The following is a 19,147-nucleotide window of genomic DNA, read 5'->3' as shown; positions in this document are numbered from 1 at the left end:
AAGTCATAAAATCCAGTGTATCCCAAAGTGTGTTCCATAGAACCCTAGTTCTAAACAATGTGGGGAGTGCCATGTAAAGTAAAAGTTACATGTCGAAGTATTTTAGTAAAACAGACTTATTTATTTAGGACTTCTTAGAATCTTTAACATACTATTGTGAACGTGTCATCTCTGAGCAAGTAGTATACCCCGTGTGCTGTTTCTCAAAACATATTTGACCAGAGACACACTTTAGAAAATGGATGTATCGTGTGGAAACTATAACATAGAAAAGGGCAGATTCGAAACTACTGCAAATCCCTGTAACCAGAATTAGATTTTATTATTGTTCCAGAGTATTTGTTAGAGCTTCTCTTATGAAATTACTGCCTTTTAAAAAATATTAGTATCTGTCTTTCCTTATATTATGGTGTTTTAACATAGTATTTCTTAAAATTTAATGTGCACTCGAATCACCTGGGGATTTTGTTACAATGTGGATTTTGGTTTAGAAGGGCTGGAGTGGAGCCTGAAATGATGTATTTCTAACAGTTCCTGGGAAATGCCTGTGCTGCTGGTCCACGGACCACACTTTAAGTAGCAAGGTCTAAGTGGTTGGAGTGATATATTTTTTAAGGTTGTATAGCTCTGTACTGCCAGTCCTATGTTTTTTTATATCATGGTTATTCAATAAATGCCTGTTGAACGGTGTTAAAACTGAGGTGAGTTAAATTTATATAACTGTCTTAAATATTTCCCACTTTTTAGTATAGATAAAATATCTCCAGATATAAAAGAAATGCACAGCATGGTTACAACTAAAATATAAGTATAGGAAAAACGACAGGAAAGTGCAACTCTCCCTTCCCCTCCCACCCTACCCACAACACACGCACGATCCCACACAAATATTTTGGGAAACAGAAACTATCTCTAGAATTTTTTCCGAACTGAATCTTTTTATCGTAAAAGTCTATTTCTCCATAAAGACGTGCATTCAACCACTAAGAAATGTTACGCTAATTGTATGTATTCCAGGTAACCTTCCCAAAACTACTTTGTGTTGATCAGTTACTGGTTAGATAATTTAAGCTTCTTGTGCGCATGTATGAAAATAATGGTGCTGTCTCCCTTGCTTCTGTCTCACATTTACTTATTCACACAAACTTTTGTTTTCCATCCATTATTCCCATTCTCCTGTTAATTTCCTTCAACATGTTTGGTTATAGAAGTATCAAAATCTGTAACTCATTTAAATCAGCCAAGGGACTGTAGATTTCAATTACCAGTAACGATTTTTTTCGTCTTTAAAGGAAGGCAGGATAGGGTAGCTAGGAAATGGTCAGCATTATGATATTTGATTCCCCGATTAAAACCCCATCGACAAGCACAAAGAAAGAGTATCTTGTTAGTGATACAAAAAACAATCTTGCTCTGTGAAAAATGCAAGTATCGAACAAACCATAAATACACTGATGAAAAAGACGGCCCCATATTAGCCCACACTTGGAAGAAACTTACAGAAACATTAAAACTGCCTAAGTAAATTTGATAATTAAAAAAGATTTGGTTGATTAAGCACTTTTTTTTTTTTTTTTTTGCGGTACGCGGGCCTCTCGCTGTTGTGGCCTCTCCCATTGCCGAGCACAGGCTCCGGACGCTCAGGCTCAGCGGCCATGGCTCACGGGCCCAGCCGCTCTGCGGCATGTGGGATCTTCCCGGACAGGGGCACGAACCCGTGTCCCCTGCATCGGCAGGCAGACTGTCAACCACTGCGCCACCAGGGAAGCCCTATTAAGCACTTCTTAATATAATGAGAATTAAGTTACACTAGTAAATTGGAATAAGGATGTCTCCAGATTCAGAGGACCCTAATATCTTGTCATTCTGTAGTGTAGCTTAATTACCATGTTTATTTCTAGGATTAGGAATCCATCTGCTCAGGTAATTACTATTATGTTAATCTTTCTCTTTTTTTTTTCTCCTGATCACAAGAATAATCTGTGGTTTTCTTCTTTTACTCATGAAAATGATTCTCATTATCTATTTGACAACACCACTTAACACAAAAAAATTAAAAATACAATTAGGATGCGTATGTTAGTTGAAAATACTATGCATCTGACATATCAACTAAATGTTCACTTTAGTTTTTATTGCTTTATACTATATATAAATTTCTCAGAGGTCAAGAGTCATACTCATTTTCTTCTCCAGTGTTCCACATAGAATCACAAGTTGGTAGAATCCTATCTTATATTTTGATGCATATTTTTCAGGCAAGACTGATACTATTTTCATATTTTAAATAAAATATTTTCTTATAACATTTTCATAAATGTGCTCTAAAGTTATTATACCATGGTGATATCTTATAAATTAATTCACATGTTTTAAAATAATGTTTGACTTAAAAGAATTATTTCTTAAATGAATGAAACTATCTTTACTTTTGCTGACAGTGATCCCAAAATATATATGAGGACTAGTTTCACATCTGCAGTCTAAAGATTAAACTCCTATCTAAAATGTTATGGGTTTTGTTCAACTGATTTACCTTAGTAGCTGAACTGATAAATTCAAAAGCTGTTTGGTATCACTGTAAAGCTGCAGAGATTATCCTATAGAAGTGAGAACACATATACTGTATGATAGAGAATTGTATAACAAGCATCTTAAGGTAAAATAAGGGCACTTCCTAAAGTTGTTGCTTCATAAACTTTATATACCTGAATTGCCAGGTAAGTAAATCTGTAACGAAAGCATCCATACATGCTTTTTGTAAAAGTTATCAGAAAAGAGAGGAAATACAATTTGGTTCATATGAAGATAATGTATTCTTCTATAGGTTTCTACTACAGAAAAAGGTCTCATAAAAGATGTAACATTTGGGAATATTCCACATTTTTAACAGAGGACAATACAGTTATAACTTTTCCAAGTACTATGCCTTAACTTATGTTAGCTCTTTCGTTTCGATTTGCCTTTATTCTATTTAAATGTTCCTGATAGTTTAGTAAAACTATCTCTAACTAAATCTTCTTTAAAAACAGAGATAATTACCATCTGACATTCTTCTTGGTGAAGAATATTCACCCTTCCCCATGTGCTCAATACTTCGAACAGGAAGGAAATATTATTCCAATAACTATCTTAAATGACAACTGCACGAAATATCGGTTTATTAATCTAGCCAGTATTTTCAAAGCTGGTATCATATTTGGTTGATTATCACAATAATATGTTTAAACATGTTGTTAATGGTTGTATATATCTCTGTAATATAAATGCATTACAACTTATTTAACCATTTCCATTTATTGATGCTTAAGTTTGTATAATTTTTTCTCACATTAAGTAGGTAGACATTAGATAGCTCTTCAGATTCTCAGATAAAATGGATCACTAGAAGTGAAATTATTAGGCCATATGGTATCAATATCTTTTAATTATTGAAAAATATTTCCATATTGCTGTCTACAATGTTTGACCCAAAGTATTCACCCAACAAAAGTATGAGAGTACCCATTTTACCATACCCTCCAACACTAAGAACTATCATTTTTACACTGTTAATATGCATCTATTAAAATGATAATTTTATAGCACATATCAACTCCTAGGCACTAGGAATGTTCAAGTGTAACCTAGGTAAAGCATCATACCTAGTAGTTGTTTTATCTCTAACTAGCTGTTGTTGAGTAGATATTGTTGGGTAGGACATTAAAGGGTAAGGGATTTAAGCTATTTGAAAGCAGGGATATGGTTTTGTTCAATGCTATATAACCAGCTCCTAGAACAGTGTCTGGGTTGTATCAGACATATCAGATGCACAATTAAATGAGGAGGAAAAGCAAATACATTTTTTTTCTTGCTTCAAAGCAGTTGGCTACACTCCTTCAAATTAGTTGCACATTGGAAGACTCCCCTGGCACACCTGGAAAGGGATTGATTGTTGTACTGATCCATCCAAAGTCTTTAGTATCATAAGGAAAAGAGGAAGCATAGATTGCCCCTGGAGAAAGAGGATACCCAGTAACAAGGGAGTAAAATGTTAAACTGCATATAATTGGACACATTGTACCTTCATCATACTCATATTGAGAGCAGACTCAGCAAAAACATTTTCAGCTCCCAAAGCACTGGTGAGTAACGCATATTTTACACAAGATTTTTAGAGGAAATAGAGGAGAGGGTTGCATTGCACTCACCGCAACACACTTATCTCCTTGTCTCCTCACTAGACATCCTGGCTTTCTTCTCTAGCTGCTGCCAACAGCCGGGTCTCTGTTCTCTTCCTCACTTTCTCTCTATACAGCCTCTAAAAATACCCTATATGTTCCCAGCGAATCAGATTCTGACCACAGCTAATATATACTAGTAATCTAAACAAAATCCTTACATTGCCTGAAGGACACCCATTCTTTGTTCTCCAATTATGTCCCTTCAGGGTATCACCCTAACCTATCCCAAATAACTTTCCAAAAATATTTACCTCATCAAAAGATATCTAGTCTCTTCTCAGAGCTAAATTTTGCCACTGGAATGGAAATAACTTTTTGTATGTATTTCTATCCAATAGAACTTTCTGCAATGATGAAGGTGTTTTGTATCTGTGCTGTCCTATACAGTAGCCACTAGCTATATGTGGCTGTTGAGCTCTTGAAATGTGGTTACCATGATTGAGGAACTGAATTTTAATTTAACATTAACTTAAATTTAAAACTAGCGGCTACTGTATTGGACAATAGGGGAAGATCTCCTCATTTACCAGGGAAAAATGGTACCACCTGCAGATATTATAATTCAGCCCATCAGGCTGAGTTACTTAGTGCAAAAAAGATCCACCCTCAAGGGAAGGAAAAAGTGCGTAGAAAACCCAGAGATTGTCATCCTGGCCATGATGCATAAAGGCTGTGTGTACATTGTCTAGTAATGCACAACATGTTGGTGTCTTTATTTTTTTCACATAAAAAAATGTAACTTCTATCTTAGAGCTATGACTGAAACTTGATTTATCTTCCCTTCTTGAGTGTCTAGTATCAGCAGATCTTAAATGTGAAAATGTGCTAGTCATGCCTTAAAAAAAAAAAAAAAGAAAGAAAAAAAGAAAATTTTAATCTTGAAACCTAGCCAAAATTTTGCTCATGGGACTCTGAGAGGGTGCTTAGTAGTTGGATATGGGATTAGAATATTTAATTCATTAAAATGGACCGTGAGTCATGAAGGTGTCTCACAGTGTAGGGTTTTAATAGAAATTAGCTAATAGAAGAATACTGAGGCAATTAGTGACATAACAAATTATATTGCAGATACTATTTGGGGGACTTGTTAAAGGTGGTTTGAGATTAGAAAATTTCAAGTTGAAAGTGCAGGTGACAATACTAAACGTTGTCAAGGATGTGGCGAAAAGAGATTGCTCAAACACTACTGGTAGGAATTAAATAGGCACAACTTCTTTGGGAAGCAATATCTAGGAAGTGTGTCTGTGTGAGATCCAATAACCCGGCAAGTTAAGTTGCATGTGGATACCTAGAGAAACTCATGCACAAGAATAAGTGTACTAAATTATACACTGCAACATTGTTTATAATAAAGTAGAAGAAACATAAATGTCCATCAATGAGTATTGATTTTTAAAAAAATTATTAAATGGTGAAATACTATGTAGCCCTTTAAAGAAACTAATAAGAGTTTGATAAGTGAACATGATAGATCTCAAAAATGTTTGTGAAAATAATAAAAGTACATGTTGATTCCCTTGTGTAGATTTTTAACATGCACACAGATATTACTACGTATTATATATGGGTGCATATATATATGACAGGAATGATGTAGTGATTCACATCAAATTCAGGATACCAATTGCCTGGACATAGGGTTATGGTGTCTAGGAATGGAACATGGAGAGAAAGATTAGTTTAAGTATTGGGCATGTTAATTTTGAGCTAAAAAATAGGATTTTCAAGCAGAAATATCCATTTGGAAGTTGGACATATGAAACTAAGTCTCAGGCAGCCTATTCCAAAAATTCTAACATGTTTGTGAACCTAAAGTTAATGAGTGATCAAACTATTATAATAAAAAGACAATTTGCAGATGTCTATCATAATTTGAAAACTTACTAAGGTTATAAATTCATTGAAGATTCTAATCCTTAGGAATTTCAGTTCCAAATGTAGAAAATATTATAATACAAATACGATAAATTATATATAATATTGTTTAAAATAAACATAGGTGAGATTCATTTTCTGAAGTGCGAACATCACCACGTGATTCTTTTTTACTGTGAGGATTAATGCGCTGTTGACCAGTGTACTTTATTCTATAAAGTCAGTCTTAAACACACTTCCAATTTTTACAGAATATTTTTGTATAATAAGAAGGTGTAATAATTTTTATGCTCAGCTATTTTTCTTACCACTTATAAAATCCAAACAATCTGATTTGATAATTATATGAAAGTTGAACTCACTGTGTTCATTTTTCTTTTTTGTGCTTTTATTTATATAGTGAAAAGGACAGCAAGTGGTGCAAAATTTTGATTTTGTCATTTGGACTGGTAATGTGAATTCATTTTTGTAGTTATTAACTGATGTTTTACCTACAAATGAGTCCTGCTAGTCACAAGGGAAATGGTCTCTGAGAAATATTGGACTAGCACATGTTGATGCTCAAAAAAGATTTTTTGAGCTGAGTGAGTGAATAAATTGTCATTTGTAGAAGACTACTAGAAAAATAAATCCAAAACCATATTAATGGTAGTTCAGTTCTACAGTTTTTCTGTATGAATAACTATGTATCAGTGGCATTGTAGATGCTCAGTAAGTGTGTACTGAATGAATAAATGAATGGATACGTTGTACTATGTTTATATTTTTCATTAAAGCTCAATTAATGATTTTTTAGCCCACCTCTTTACTACCAATGAGGTACATCAGATATATATATAGCACTACCTAAATTATATCAGTTAGGACCTTTGATTGAAAATGACAGAAACTGATCTTAAGAATAAAGGCATTTATTGACTTACGTGTTTGAAAAATCCAGAGCTATGTTTGTTTCAAGTGAGGTATAAAATGACAGCTCAAGATTTGGTTTGTTTCTATTTTCCAATCTGCTCCCTTGTATAGGTTCATTCCCAGCAGGTTTCACCTTTTGTGTTTTCTGTTTGGTTGCTCATGTTCCTTGTTAGGTCCAGTGGGAAAAAGCAAGGATGTCTCTTTCCCAGAAGCCTCCAGTCTTATTAGCTCACTCTGGGCCCTGAGCCAATCATTATGGCCAGAGCAATGGGATATACTGACTGGCCTGAGACAATCTGAGCTCTCCCTTTCTGGAGGGTAGGAGGGTGGAAGAGATTGCCAGCTTCCCTTGAAACTCATGAGCTACTTGAAGGAAGTAGAACATAAGAATAAAAATTGGGTTTCTGTCAGTAAGAAGTCTGAACAGCAAATGTGTACTCTACCTATCAAAAGGAGCTACTGTTTCAATAGTGATGCTGGGAGGACTGGACAGCTACATGTAAAAGAATGAAATTAGAACACTACCTAACACCATACATAAAAATAAACTCCAAATGGATTAAAGACCTAAATGTAAGACCAGACACTGTAAAACTCTTAGAGGAAAACAGGAAAAACACTCTTTGACATAAACCACAGCAAGATCTTTTTTGACCCACCTCCTAGACTAATGAAAATAAAAACAAAAATAATCAAATGAGACGTAATTAAACTAAAGAGCTTTTGTGCAGCAAAGGAAACCATAAACAAGAAGAAAAGACAGCCCTCAGAATGGGGGGAAATATTTGCAAGTGAAATAACAGACAAAGGATTAATCTCCAAAATATACAAACAGCTCATGGAGCTCAATATCAAAACAACAACCCAATTAAAAAGTGGGCAGAAGACCTAAATAGACATTTCACCAAAGAAGACATACAGATGGCCAAGAGGCACATGAAAAGCTGCTCAACATCACTAATTATTAGAGAAATGCAAATCAAAACTACAATGAGGTATCCCCTCACACTGGTCAGAATGACCATTATCTAAAAATCTAGAAACAATAAATGCTGGAAAGGATGTGGTGAAAAGAGAACCCTCCAGCACTGTTGTTGGGAATGTAAAGTGAATGTAAAGTTCTCCACAGCCACTGTGGAGAACAGTATGGAGGTTCTTTAAAAAAACTGAAAATAGGGCTTCCCTGGTGGCGCAGTGGTTGAGAGTCCGCCTGCCGATGCAGGAGACACGGGTTCGTGCCCTGGTCCGGGAGGATCCCACATGCCGCGGAGCGACTAAGCCCGTGAGCCATGGCCACTGGGCCTGTGCGTCCGGAGCCTGTGCTCCGCAACGGGAGAGGCCACAACAGTGAGAGGCCCGCATACCGCAAAAAAAAAAAAAAAAAAAAAAAAAAAAAAAAAAAAAAAACTGAAAATAGACCTATCACATGACCCAGCAATCCCACTAATGGACATATACCCTGAGAAAACCATAATTCAAAAAGAGACATGCACCCCAATGTTCATTGCAGCTCTACTTACAATAGCCAGGGCATGGAAGCAACCTAAATGTCTGTCGACAGATGAATGGATAAAGAAGATGTGGCACATATATACAATGGAATATTACTCAGCCATAAAAAGGAACGAAATTGAGTTATTTGTAGTGAGGTGGATGGACCTAGAGTCTGTAATACAGAGTGAAATAAGTCAAAGAGAAAAACAAATACTGTATGCTAACATACATATGGAATCTAAAAAAAAATACTGATGAATCTAGGGGCAGGGCAGGAATAAAGATGAAGATATAGAGAATGGACTTGAGGACACAGGGCTGGGGGAAGGGTAAGCTGGGACAAAGTGAGAGAGCAGCATGGACATATATACACTACCAAATGTAAAACAGATAGCTAGTGGGAAGCAGCTGCATAGCACAGGGAGATCAGCTCAGTGCTTTGTGACCACCTAGAGGGGTGGGATAGGGAGAGTGGGAGGGAGGCTCAAGAGGGAGTGTATATGGGGATATATGTATGCATATGGCTGATTCACTTTTGTTGTACAACAGAAACTAACACAGCATTGTGAAGCAATTATACTCCAAAAAAGATATATTAAAAAATACTCAGATCAAAGTTTTAAAATTTTTAATAAACAATTCTTAAATTATATTTTTAAAGGAGCTACTGTTTATTTGTAAAGAAAAACATAAATGAAACAACAAGTGGACAATATGGTGTTATACAAAACAACACTACACATTGGAAATAATTATTTAATTATATACACAAAAATAATAGAGGAACAGAAGGAAGTGCAAAAGAAACAAAAATTTATTGTGGCTTTGTATCACCAGAAACTGTGCCGAATATATATCAACTGTTCCCATTTCTGTGCTGGGCTCTGTCACTTACTTGTGAAGTCATTGCCCTCTCTGACCTTAAGATGCAAATAGCACCAATCTATATTCCCTAAAGAATCAAATTAATTCATATATGTAAAAGTGTCAACTGTATATCACTACTGTATATCATGAAATTAGTAAATTTTAAAATCATGAGCTTTAAATCTTTACGAATGCTCTTTCCTTTACCTGGAATATTTACTTCTTAGTTCAGTAAAATCCTATTCCTTATTTGAAACTGAACTAAAGGATAATTTCTATGAAACCTTCTTAGGTATCTGTCGCTTTTCCAATTGAGGCAGATTTACTTACCCATTCTGCCACACATTTTGTTCTTACCTGAATTGTAATAATTAACATATAACGAGTGATGTGCTATTTGTAAAGCATTTCCAAGTCCATCAACTCAATTGATTTCACAACTTCCTGGGAAGGACATATTGTAACTGTTCTCATTTTATGCTAAAGAGCTGAAAATCACTATCAAAACTTCAGATATCCCACGGTCCCAATGCTCCGTTGTTAACATGTTACAGAGCATTGAAAAGGAAGGAAAACATCCTAATAGTTTATGAAGCAAGTTTAACAATACTTAACCCTGTTAAAGACTGTACAAAAAGAGAAAATTGCAACTCAGTGTCACTTATGAATATTGATACAAAGGTGGTACATATTAGCAAAAGAATCTATTCCAATTTTTATAAAATACAGCATGACCGAGTAAGATTTATTTCAGGAATGCAAGGTTACTTCAAAAGTAGAAAAATTAATTACTATAATATGCCATGTTAAAAACTGTAAGAAGAAAAATTGTATACATGATTATCTCCATCAGTGCTGGGAAAAAATGCTCTTGAAAAAAGTCAACACCCTTTCCTGATAAAAATGCTTAAGATAATAACATACCTTCTTAACATGATAATATATACATTCCTTAGTTCTAAAGCCAGTATCTTACTTAATGGCAAGACACTAAAGAAGAGGAACAAAGCAAAAGTTGGCCATTGTTTCCATTACCATCAATATTGTACTGGCAATGTCAACCAAGCAATTAGTCAAAAGAAATCAGAGGCATAGGAACTGGAAAAGAAGAGAATTATCTCTATTTGCAGACGTTATGATCTTATACTTGGAAAACCCTAGAGAGTCAATGATAAAACTCAAACAATCATCAAAGTATTGTAGCAGGCCTTAAAACTAACATGTAGAAATCAATAGCAGTTAGTTACAAAATGATAACAGAGAACAAAATGGTATTATAAACCCCATTTACATTAGCAACAAAGAAGATGAAGTACTGGGAGTGGCCAAGCTCGTGGAGTAGGAAGACCCTGACCTCACCTCCTCCCACAGGCATGGCAAAACTGCAACTATTTACAGAGCGACTAGTGATGAGAACAGCCTGAAGACTAGCCGAAGAAAACATCCTCTACAACTAAGGATATAAAGAAGGAACTCGAGTTCCTTTAAGTGACTTGTCCATACAAAAGAGGCAAAGAAGGTGTCTGGGGTTCAAACTCCTGCTGTTTTCACCACACCTCCCTCTCTCCATGACAACTTTTTTTGCATTGTAGTAATGCACGTTTAGAAGAGGGAATGATTCCTAGAGAACTTTCTTGAACACTTCTATGAGTCCTGCTGGGATTCTGAGGCAACCAGCACAGGAGGCAGTAGAGTGGCCTGTGCTAGAGACACTGTCTTAGCAGCATGCCTTGGCCTCTAAGAACTTGTCTAGCTGTCCAAGATATGATGTCTAATAAGGAACAGCTGGACTGTCATTCTTCTCTCTAAGAACTCTGATCTGCTAGAAGCACCTACCTTTGATAGGAGCAATATCCACTCATGGTCATGATGGTGGCAGTGCCTTGACTGAAGAGGAGTTCCAGATAATGGTTTGGGGTAGAATGACATGGTTCATCTATAGGTAGAGAGGAATAGCAAAGATTGACAGGTTGGCAGGCAGTTTGAGCTCAGGCTGCGCCCCAGCGCTATTTGGGAACCAGAATACAAACCAAGAACCCCAGGCTGAAGAAGGTGTCCCCCTTCTGTGCTTCCTGTGCAATTTCTTATAATTGTACTTGCCACATTGCACCACAGGTGTCAGTGTATACGCTCGTCTTGTACACACGATTCAAGCAACTTAAAGGCAGAGTCTGTGTCATTCATTGGACAAAAATCTATTGAGACCTGCAGTGTGCCAGGCACTGTTTTCAGTGCTGGGAATAATACATCAGTGAACAATTTTTAGACAAAAATCTGCATCCTTATGAAATGTACTTCCAACATCACATATTCAGCACCTAGAACAGTACCTGGAACATAGTAGGTGCCCAGCAATAAACAAGAAGATGTTCAGTTATAATGGGAGTTGTGGTGATTAGCCTCGGGCATTTAGGGATCTGTGGATCTCAACTCAGACACCTTGGAAACTAGGCATAGGTTAGAAGACTAATTCCTGTCCCCACTCTGGAGGTGATGCAGTTCCTGGGTCTGATATATTTGTAACTGTCTCTGAATCTGGAAGCTGAGTGTCTAGAGAATGAAATTTTTACCACCAGTAGTTGGGCAGAGCTCCAAGAAAAAAGGAATTGAGGGACAGTACTCAATATATAATAGGATTGCTGTAGTTTGCAGAGTTGAATGTGAAGGACAGGAGGGGGTTTTCAAAAACATATGGTCAGTCCTTTCCTCCTCCATTCCCCCCCCGCCGCCATGTTATTTTTTACTCTCCCTTGCAATAGCTGTTGTGTTCATTTCAGTCATACCTATGACAGGGATCTCACAATTTACTGACACAAGCATTCCATTCTGAGGAGCTGTCATCATTAACAAATTCCTCCGAAAGTCAAGCCAAACTTAATCTTCCTCTAGTTTCCTCATTGGTCCTGTTTCTGTCCTTTGAGACAACTCAAGAATTCTAATTGCTCTTTCTTATAATTTAGATATCAGAAAATTATTCTCTAATAGGTTAAGATGAGCCTAAATTTACTCTTTATGAAAACATAAATGTATCCATCCTTTCCTCCTTTCTTTCTCTTGCAATGGAGCAAGTTTTCCTTTCCCACCTCTGCGGTTCACCCTTCCACTTGTCCTCTGAATTTCATCCCTTCCCACTGGACTCAGTCCCCAGTTACTTTTCAGCCTATTCAGGTCACATTTCCGCCCGCATCACACTCTTGAAACTACTCTAGGGAAACTCAAGACCTCCTAAAGTTGTACACTCAAGAGACATTTTTAGCGATGGTTTTATTTCAGCCTTCCATGGCATGGCATGGCATGGTATGGCAGAGGCGCTGCTGACCACGTCCTCACACTTGGCTGCCTTTCCTGTTCCTTCCCCAGCAGCTCCTCTTCAGCCTCATGGTGGGCACCTCTTCTTTTAGTCCTTGCATAAGTATTGACTTCTTCAGGGTGCTGTCCTAAACCCTCTTCCCACTCTACTCTCTCCCTGGGGGACTGTATTCTCTCGCCTCACTTTGCTTCACACTCAATGAGTATAAGCTAATGACTCATAAATCTCTGTCTTTCAAATTACTTTCTGGTGCTCCAGATCTATTTATGCACCTATTTTTTAGACCTCTCCAAAAGAACACCCTACAAATGCTCAAACTCAACACTTGCAGGATGGAAGCCTCCTGTGTTCCTTGTCAAGCCGGGAATCCAGGTGTCATTCTGGATTCTTCTCTCTTCTTGCCATCCCCTGCCCCACAGATCCACTCATCACCAGCCCTATCAAGCATGGGAGCTAAACATCTTGTCAGGCCATTCCACCACGATGGCTCTAGCTTTGATTCCTGCAATAGTCTCCAGTGTTGTTTCTTCTCATTGGTCCTCCACTTTCTGTACAGAGCAATTCTTGTAAATGTGAATGGGGCTTCACCCCAGACCTACTGGGGTGTCTCTGCCTGGATGGGAGAATAAAGAGGAAATGCCTTCCTAGGAACAGCAGTACCCCTTAAGACCTTCAGCCTCATTTCCTTCCATTTTTCCATAGCATTTTGTGCTTTATCCATGGTAGTTTCCCAAATGTATCCTAATGTCTCACTTCTAGGTCTTTAGAAATGATGTTCCTTCTACCAGAATGATTCTCAACAAGCCATGCCTCTTATCTTTACCCCACCCCTTCCTAGGCAGCTACGAAGGCTTCTCCTTACTCTGCTTGGTCTGAGCTTGGCTGTTCCTTCAGAAAGATATCTTTTATGCCTTCCTCATATCAGGTCACTGACAGTATCCCTTCTGCGAATCCACACAGTTCCCTAGTCCTTTGCCATCAGAGCATCTGTCACATTCCATTGGAAGTGGCTATTTTCCTTACCATTCTATAACCTGTGAGGGCAGGAATAAGTCTGCCTTGTTTATAGCTGTGTTCTGGAGTCTAGTACAGTAGTGACCTTAAATAGGTACCGATAATTACTACTAATTGAAAAATACATTTTTTAAAGATCCAATTTATGAATACATTCTCAAATCGCAGAGTAAAGCTTATTTAATTTTCTAAAGGAGTAGTTTTCAGTTTACTTCTTGGAACACTGAGGGTTCCATGAAGATGCTTAAGGACTGTGACAGTGGGAGAACATGGGAGGTGGAGTGGTCAACTCAACTTTTTACTGCTTTGTGTACTAAAGAATTTTTGATTTTCTAAAGCTATGCTCTCATATATTCCAATACAGGGTATGCGCCCATGTAGCTGAACCCTCATTTGGGATACATGGTTGATGTATTAGTTTCCTGTTACTGCTGTAACAAATTACCACAAACTTAGTGGTTTAAAACAACACAAATTCATTATCTTGGCTCTGGAGGTGAGAAGTCTGAGATGAGTCTCACTGGACGTCTTTGGAGGGCCATTGTTCAGTCTATCATAGATGGACTTACTCTAAATGGATATGCGCACATGCGTCTTCTGGATTGTACATTGTCAGAAAGATGAAAGTCTACATCTTTCAGAAATTATCAAAGAAAGTCATGGGCCCTGCTAAAACATAAGTCACATCTCTAGTGAATTTAACTTAAAGAATATATTTCAAATAACTTATTTACATACACGTTTTTCAGGACCATATCCAAATGCATAACATACTACTAGAGTAAATCAGTGTAAACTTTTGGGAAGGTAATTTGGAAAAAAGTATCAAAGTAGAAAACACATGTATACTTCAATTCAGAAATTCTACTGCTAGGACTTTTTCTTACAGACATAATAGTAAAGTCAAAAACTGCAAAAGAAGATCAGTTATATGACTCATAGTACATTTATACAATGAGACATGACACAGTTATTATAAAGAATGAGGGTGATATATAGGTTTGCATAGAGAAAGACACTCAAGATAAGTTAAATGACAAAAGAGCAAGACAGGGTGCAAAGTCTCATCTGTCTGTGTAGTTTCAGACAGGATTGTGTATATGCTAGTTCCCAAACTAATTTGGGGGCAGAACACAAGAGAAACCATTGATAGAGAGGGGAGATGGCAGAGGCAAGGAAAGAAGGCTCTTCAATTTATGCTTCTCCACCAACTAAATTTTTTTTTGTTGGTATGTATTACTTTATTTCATAAAAGAAGGTCAGAGGCAGTTAATACTAATAAATGATAATAACAGTGGAATCAGTAATATGTTGCCAAGCTTGTCTATGTGCTTCACACAGTTATAAGCACCATACACAGATCATTTTATTTAATTCTCACACCTCTATGAGATAGGAACCATTATTATACCCACGTGGCAGATGAGGAAATTCAGGCTCATGCAGATTAAGAAAATTGTTCAATGTCACACAGCTAGTAAAGGGAGAGCTCAGACTGAACTGAGGTCTATATGACGTAAACCAGTGCTCTCAACTGTTACCCCTGTTTTCACTTTCTTGCTTATATTTTTTCATGTTAAAATAAAAATCCTATTAAGTATTATCACATATGTTTTAACACAGGTAAAAACTTTCTCAAGTGTCCAAATGAAAAACTATCCTTTTCCCTAACATGTTGGACATCAAAACAGAAATCACTGTATCACAAAGACCCCAGATTTTTGAGGCTTAATTATGTTCAGAATGTGAAAAATACTTGAAAATTTTTAATGAGAAGCATTACTCAAAATGACAACATGGATAAACACTTATAAGAAGGACAATACAAAGAAATAAAGAGGGGGGGAAATGTAAACAGGGAGAAGAATAGAAAAAGAATGAGAAGAACATTTAAGAGATTGTACTAACACTGGTGATTTACAGCTTTAAGGAAATGTGTTATAAAAGTAGTCTAGGCTATCATTTCTGACAGCTGTAATTTTTTTCCATTATATGCACTAAAGAAATACTCTATTTCCATTACAGACAGAATGAGGTTGGGGTGTTTTTCAATGAGAAGATGATGCTGCTAAGTCGTATACAGCATGCTTTATTACAATTGCTTCCACCCACCAGCACCACTATCACTTTTTAGGGAAAATAATAATGAAAATAAATAAGCAACTCATTACCACTCCAGATTTGCATATAATCAAAAATAATTTGCCCAAACCTTTTCCAGGTGAAATTTTTAACTATCTCTGCCCACTCTATTCAATGTTTCATGAAGTTTCCAGTGTGAGCCAGTGTTTAGAGATCATTTTACTTACATGTGCCCTTCCTTTCTGATTTCTTCTACCCTGGCTGAATCTCTTAGGTTAATTTGCTTGCATTGTTGCTTTCCAAATGATCCCAGTGGGGTTTTAAGGGTGGTTATCAGGTAGCTCTCCGGAATCCCTTGGTTAAATTAAGTCTACGGGTGGTTAAGTTAATGGGTTCTGATTTAACAGTTGTTGACTAGTCCATGGTTAGCTACTAAAGAGTCTGTGGGAGGAAAACAAATGGTGACCCATATACCACATAACACAACATTTAAACAATAAAATCTATCAAACTGTTAAATAAAATGTTTATCCCCCATCTTGACAAAAATATCTTAACGATAAGATTTTTACAAACATGTAAAACATGGCTTTTATATACCTGAAGAGAACAAGATTTCAAGAAAATGTAATTTTATTATTATTGTACAAGTTTGGGTGCTTCATTGATTGAGCTGGTGATGTTTCAGTGAGTAATGAAATGGAGATGCTCCATAATTATAAATTATTATATAATTATTCCATACAATTTATTTTTCATGTCTTTATTTCAGGAAGAAAAATGCCAATTATGTTGTTAAAATCAGGATTTTCTTACAATTTGTATTCTATTAACAGTAATGTCAAATTGAGTCGCTGCAGTTCCATGACTACATTTAATTAATTTAAATTTGGAGAAACTACCCAGTGAAAAATAGCAAAATAAATTAATAAAATGTACAATATACATACTTAGGAATGAAACAAAAATATTACAAAATTTAAACATTATTAAAGAAAATTTTATGAAGTATTTCATTTTCATCATATGACTTATGCAATGACTTTCACCATCTCTTATAGTAATATTTTCATTAAATTTTAATTTATATAAAATTGCTGAGATTTTATTTGATTTGTTCAAAGTAAATCTAATAAAAATAATTTTATTTCATTTTCAATGTTTTGGTCAGTAATTAAATCTTTATTCAGTAAAGAATTTATAATGTCCTGTTTGCAAATTTTATGTGGGTCGTTGTCAATAAAATCTCACTTTTATTTTGTCTTTAAAAATTTAAGCAAGCTGCCTCTTTGAACATTTTCTTTTTTTATTATTTTATTTTTAAAATGTATTTATTTTTTAATTTATTTTTGGCTGCATTGGGTCTTCATTGCTGCACACAGACTTTCTCTAGTTGCGGTGAGCAAGGACTACTCTTCGTTGCGGTGTGTGGGCTTCTCATTGCGGTGGCTTCTCTTGTTGCGGAGCATGGGCTCTAGGCGTGCAGGCTTCAGTAGTTGTGGAGTGTGGGCTCAGCAGTTGTGGCTCACGGGCTCTAGAGCGCAGGCTCAGTAGTTGTGGCGCATGGGCTTAGTTGTTCTGCGGCATGTGGGATCTCCCAGGACCAGGGCTTGAACCGTGTCCCCTGCATTGGCAGGCAGATTTTTAACCACTGCGCCACCAGGGAAGTCCCTGAACATTTTCTATTTCTTTATGCTTTTCACCCTAAGTTCTACTTTTGTATTTTCTATTTCTAGCATACTAGAAACATAAACTCATTCTCACTAGCCTAAAGGATTAAGAAATAAAATGTTATTATATTCAAACTAAACTCAGCTTGACTTGTTTTCATTAGAAGTGTAAATTAAAATTTTTTCTATACATTTTCAAAAATGTTATGTTATAAAGTATTCAGAATGGCATATAAAAACTAAAATGCAATATAAAATTTTAATGATTAATACAAAGTTTAGTATAAAATTATTTAAATGAGCCTGAAATTATTTATTTGGGGGAAAATTAACAAAATCGCATTTAATACTTTCACGGGGCTTCCCTGGTGGCGCAGTGGTTGAGAATCCGCCTGCCGATGCAGGGGACACGGGTTCGTGCCCCGGTCTGGGAAGATCCCACATGCCGCGGAGCGGCTGGGCCCGTGAGCCATGGCCGCTGAGCCTGAGCGTCCGGAGCCTGTGCTCCGCAACGGGAGAGGCCACAACAGTGAGGCCCGCATACCACAAAAAAAAAAAAAAAAAAAAAAAAAAAATACTTTCACGAAAACCAGACTATTTGCAGTTGCAGCTTTTAACGTTCATCTAGTCATCATTTTAAAAATTTAGATTATGCTTTACTCATGTTCTGTCTAGACTTATGTATATGTAGATATAGATACGTACACAAACAAATATAAGAGTGATATAGACTGTTTAATACTGCAGAATGTTCCCCGGGTGCCACATGCAATAGTGAATGTAGATGAGGAAAGCAAGAGCATGGATGCTTGATACCACTGGGAAGGACTGTTTCATTCTGCAAGAGTCTAATTCAATAATCTTATTTGAGAGGAAGGATTTAACAAATTGGTTAATTTGCCTTTTCTATTTTCTACCTGCTTCCACATCCCAAATCCTCCCCGCACTCAGAAGCAGTGTCAGCGACACGACCCACAAACCTTGACAGTGTTCAGCAGTAGCCAGCATTTGTCTAGAGGATATAGGAAAAGAAATGTGCAGTGTTTCTCTGAGGATGAAAAGTGTTACTTCCAAGAGCAGATGTTTAGGAGTATGGGTTCTACCATGTCAGCACTGAGTGCTGCACAGATGGCAAGTGACAGAAGTGCACATGCGCTCGTTCACAGAAGTCTGTGAAGTGCCAGGCCGAGGCCTTTCTTGCCCAAGTCCTAGGGGAGGATGGCTGGAAATCCTGTGCCCATGGTCTGACCCAACCATCACTGTGTCCCTAGGGCCTTTGTCAGGGCCGCTGCCCCCAGAGGTACACCAATCATCACGTAGAAAGTGTTTAGGACCAGATGCGATGACACGAGTAGCTCTTTCATAGTGAAAAGGGCTTGACTGGGTTTACGTGTGTCTCTGACACACCAGAAATCATGCTTTTTCTATTATGGTAACAGTCTGTCTGCTGTTTCCTGCTGAGAGACCTCGGACAAGTTAGTAATGCTCCAGTCTTGGTTTCCTCAGCTATAAAATGAGTTCAGTAAAACTCCTTCCTAGAGTTGTTGTGAAGATTAGATTCGTTGATGAATAATAAATTGTCCATTGCCTCATAAATACCTATTTTTATTACTCCCAATATAGAATGTATCCCTCTACTCTCCACCCCACTGTTCAACCAATAAACTCCATCAATTCTCCCTGAAATACCCTCGGATAAG

This window comes from Kogia breviceps, chromosome 13 (genome assembly GCF_026419965.1).
Source record: "Kogia breviceps isolate mKogBre1 chromosome 13, mKogBre1 haplotype 1, whole genome shotgun sequence".
NCBI classification, from domain to species: Eukaryota; Metazoa; Chordata; class Mammalia; order Artiodactyla; family Physeteridae; genus Kogia; species Kogia breviceps.
Note: the sequence above shows the minus strand (reverse complement) of the source record.